Here is a 4710-nt window from a genome sequence, read left to right on the forward strand (position 1 = left end):
CCTCACGGCCATGCCTACCTTTATCACTTATGTATTTTCAACGGTAGAGTTTCTACACACCATAGATTAAAGTGTGGAGCTCTGCTGTTCCTCGAGTATTAATGCAATTACTACTACTTTTTATTCAATTCAAGCTTATTCTTGTTCTAAGATATTCACTCGCACTTCAACCTGATGAATGTGATGATCTGTGACACTCATCATCATTCTCACCTATGAACGCGTGACTGACAACCACTTCCGTTCTACTTAAGATTGAGCGTGAATCTCTTAGCCTCCATTCCGAAAGATCGGAGTCTTCATGGTATAAGCTAGAATTATTGGCAGCCATTCCTGAGATCCGGAAAGTCTAAACCTTGTCTGTGGTATTCCGAGTAGGATCTGGAAAGGGATGACTGTGACGAGCTTCAAACTCTCGAGTGTTGGGCATAGTGACAGACGCAAAAGGATCACTGGATTCTATTCCAACATGATCGAGAACTGACAGATGATTAGCTGTGCGGTGACAGCGCACAGGGACCTTTTTCACTGAGAGGACGGGAAGTAGCCATTGACAACGGTGATGCCCAACATACAGCTTGCTATGGAAAGGAGTATGAAGGATTGGATAAAGGCAATAGGAAAGCAGAGATTCAAGAGGGATGAAGCATCTCCATACGCTTATCTGAAATTCCCACCAATGAATTACATAAGTATCTCTATCTTTACTTTATGTTTATTTATATTTTAATTATCAAACTCCATAACCATTTTAATCCGCTTGACTGAGATTTACAAGGTGACCATAGCTTGCTTCAAGCCGACAATCTCCGTGGGAATGACCCTTACTCACGTAAGGTTTATTACTTGGAAGACCCAGTGCACTTGCTGGTTAGTTGTGCGGAGTAGTGAAAAAAGTGCTGAGATTATCAACGCGCATACCAAGTTGAGTGCCATTATTAGAGATCACAATTTCGTGCACTAAGTTTTTCGCACCGTTGCCGGGGATTGTTCGAGTTTGGATAACTAACGGTTCATCTTGTTGCTCAGATTAGGTAATTTTCTTCTTATTTTATTTTCAAAAAGTTTTCAAAAATCTTTCAAAAATTTTTCTTCTTTTTCGATCTTTTCAAAATAATTTTCGAAAAATCTAAAAAAAATTCATAAAATCATAAAAACTCAAAAATATTTCATGGTTCTTGTTTGAATCTAGGGCCAAATTTTAAGTTTGGTGTCAATTGCATGATTTTAATTGTCATGCAATTTTCGAAACACACGCATTGTGTTCTTGATGATCTTCAAGTCGTTCTTGATGAATTGCCTTGTTTGATCTTCATGATTTATTGAATTGCACTGCATGATGTTCTACATATGAATTCTTCCATTCATATGGCCCAAACATGAGAAAGTTCTAAGTTTGGTGTCCTCCATGTTTTCTTTCATTAAGAAAACTGAGTTCTTGATGTTCATCTTGATCTTCAAGATTGTTCTTGGTTTTCATCTTGACGTTCATAATATTCTTGCATATATCTTGTGTTTTGATCCAAGAATTATATGTTTCGACTCATTTTGTTGTTTTTCAAAATTGAAAACATATCTTCTTGAATAAAGGATTTAGCAAAATAAAGATCCAATAACATAAAGCGGAGGAATTACAGAGAAAAAGCTGGGCGTTCGAAACGCCCAGTGAAGAAGGAAAACTGGCGTTTAAACGCCAGCCAGGGTACCTGGCTGGGTGTTTAAACGCCCAAACCATGCAGCAATTGGGCGTTAAAGGCCCAGAACATGCAGCTCCTGGGCGTTTAACGCCAGGATGACACAAGGAGAGGAATTTTGTTTTCAAATCAAATCTTTTTCAAATCTTCATAATTTTTCAAAATCAAATCTTTTTCAAATCAAATACTTTCAATCATATCTTTTTCAAAATCATATCTTTTCAAACATATCTTTTTTTAAAAAAAAAATCAAATCTTTTTAATTTCCTTTTCAAATCTTTTTCAAAATAAATTTCAATCATATCTTTTCAAAGATATCTTTTTCAAATCATATCTTTTTCGAAATCAATTTCAAAATCTTTTCTAACTTCTTATCTTTTTCAAAACCACAATCAAATTTTCAAAAATTTATTTTAAATTTTATTCTTTTTATTTTCTAAAAGTCTTCCCCCTCTCTTATCTTTTTTTATTTAAACACTAACATTCCTCCTCCATTGTCAATTCGAACTCTATTTCTCTTTTTGTGTTCAAATTCTTCCTTACCTACATTATCCTTCCATTCTTGTTTTTCTCTGACACCTTAAGGAATCTCTATACTGTGACATAGAGAATTCCATATTTTCTTTGTTTTCTTCTCTTTCATATGAGCAGGAACAAAGATAAAGGCATACTTGTTGAAGCTGATCTTGAACCTGAAAGGACTCTGAAGAGGAAGCTAAGAGCAACTAAAGCACAAAACTTTGAAGAGGACCTCACTGAAATTTTCGAAAAGGAGGCAGCAAAAGAAACAATTATGGCCGAACCAAACAACAATGCAAGGAAGATGCTTGGTGATTTTACTACACCAACTTCCAACTTTTATGGAAGAAGCATCTCAATCCCTGCCATAGGAGCAAACAATTTGAGCTAAAGCCTTAATTAGTTTCTCTACTGCAACAGAACTGCAAGTTTTATGGACTTTCATCAGAAGATCCTTATCAGTTCTTAATTGAGTTCTTGTATATCTGTGATACTGTTAAGACCAATGGAGTTGATCCTGAAGTCTACAAGCTTATACTTTTCCCTTTTGCTGTGAGAGACAGAGATAGAAAATGGTTGGGCTCACAACCTAGAGATAGCATGGACTCTTGGGATAAGCTGGTCATGGCTTTCTTAGCCAAGTTCTTTCCTCCTCAAAAGTTGAGCAAGCTTAGAGTGGATGTTCAGACCTTCAGACAAAAAGATGGTGAGTCCCTCTATGAAGCTTGGGAAAGATACAAGCAGTTGACCAAAAAGTGTCCTTCCGACATGCTTTCAGAATGGACCATATTAGATATATTCTATGATGGTCTGTCTGAATTTTCCAAGATGTCACTGGACCATTCTACAGGTGGATCCATTCACCTAAAGAAAACGCCTGCAGAAGCTCAGGAACTTATTGAAATGGTTGAAAATAACCAGTTTATGTATACCTCTGAGAGGAATCCTGTGAGTAATGGGATGCCTCAAAAGAGAAGAGTTCTTGAAATTGATACTCTGAATTCCATATTGGCTCAGAACAAAATATTGACCCAATAAGTCAATATGATCTCTCAGAGTCTGAATGGATTGAAAAATGCATCCAACAGTACTAAAGAAGCATCTTTTGAAGAAGAAGCTTATGATCCTGAAAACCATGCAATGGCAGAGGTGAATTACATGGGTGAAGCCTTTGGCAACACCTATAATCCTTCATAGAAAAATCATCCAAATTTTTCATGGAAGGATCAACAGAAGCAAGGTTTCAATAATAACAATGGTGGAAGAAACAGGTTTAGCAATAGCAAACCTTTCCCATCATCTTCTCAGCAATAGACAGAGCATTCTGAGTAGAATCCTTCTAGCTTAGCAAACATAGTCTATGATCTATCTAAGGCCACTCTTAGTTTCATGACTGAAACAAGATCCTCCATTAAAAACTTGGAGGCACAAGTGGGACAGCTGAGTAAAAGGGTTCCTGAAACTCCTCCTAGCACTCTTCTAAGCAATACAGAAGAGAATCCCAAAGGAGAGTGCAAGGCCATTGATGTAATCAAAATGGTCGAACCCTAGAAGGAGGAGGAGGACGTGAATCCCAATGAGGAAGACCTCAGGGAATGTCCAATGGTCAGTAAGGAATACCCTAATGAGGAATCAAAGGAATCTGAGGCTCATACAGAGACCATAGAGATTCCCTTGGACCTCCTTTTACCATTCATGAGCTCTAATGACTATTCATCTTCTGAAGAGGATGAAGACATTGTTGAAGGGCAAGTTGCCCAATATTTAGGAGCAATCATGAAGCTGAATACTAAGCTATCTGGTAATGAGACTTGGGAGGAAGAGCCTCCCTTGCTCACCAATAAACTGAATACATTGGTTCAGCAAAATTTAACTCAAAAGAAACAGGATCCTGGTAAATTCTTAATACCCTGTACCATAGGCACCATGACCTTTGAAAAAGCTCTGTGTGACCTGGGGTCAGGAATAAACATGATGCCCCTCTCTGTAATGGAGAGATTGGGAATCTATGAGGTACAGGCTGCCACATTCTCATTGGAGATGGTAGATAAATCTATGAAAAAGGCTTATAGACAAGTAGAGGGCATGCTAGTGAAGGTTGAAGGCCTTTACTTCCCTGCTGATTTCATAATCCTAGACACTAGGAGGGATGAGGATGAATCCATCATCCTTGGAAGACCCTTCCTAGCTACAGCAAGAGCTGTGATTGATGTTGACAGAAGAGAGTTGATCCTTCATGTGAATGAAGAACGCCTTGTAGTAAAGACTCAAGGTTCTCCAGAGCTCTCTTGGAGGATTAGAGACTCTAGAGAGCTTAGCTTAGAATTCCTTTTTCTTTTCTGCACTTTACATTTCAGTTGTATTGAATTTAGTTTAGTTTTTGCAATTCAATTTCTTACACTTCTCTTCTGTAATTTTTCTTTCCGCAATTTTACATCTGTTTTGGCATTGAGATTGATTTACTTTCAAGCAATTTATATTTCCTGCAAACCCCACT

At 37.6% G+C, this 4710-nt stretch overlaps 1 non-coding gene across 1 annotated transcript; it reads right to left on the bottom strand.

The window, feature by feature from the left end:
- Positions 1 to 2879: 2879 nt before the first annotated feature.
- LOC130977782 (small nucleolar RNA R71) lies at positions 2880 to 2987 on the bottom strand. Its single transcript, XR_009085458.1, has one exon. It is a non-coding gene; the product is annotated as a small nucleolar RNA R71 (small nucleolar RNA).
- Positions 2988 to 4710: the final 1723 nt, after the last annotated feature.

The sequence above is a fragment of the Arachis stenosperma genome, chromosome 4 (genome assembly GCF_014773155.1).
Source record: "Arachis stenosperma cultivar V10309 chromosome 4, arast.V10309.gnm1.PFL2, whole genome shotgun sequence".
Classification (NCBI taxonomy): Eukaryota; Viridiplantae; Streptophyta; class Magnoliopsida; order Fabales; family Fabaceae; genus Arachis; species Arachis stenosperma.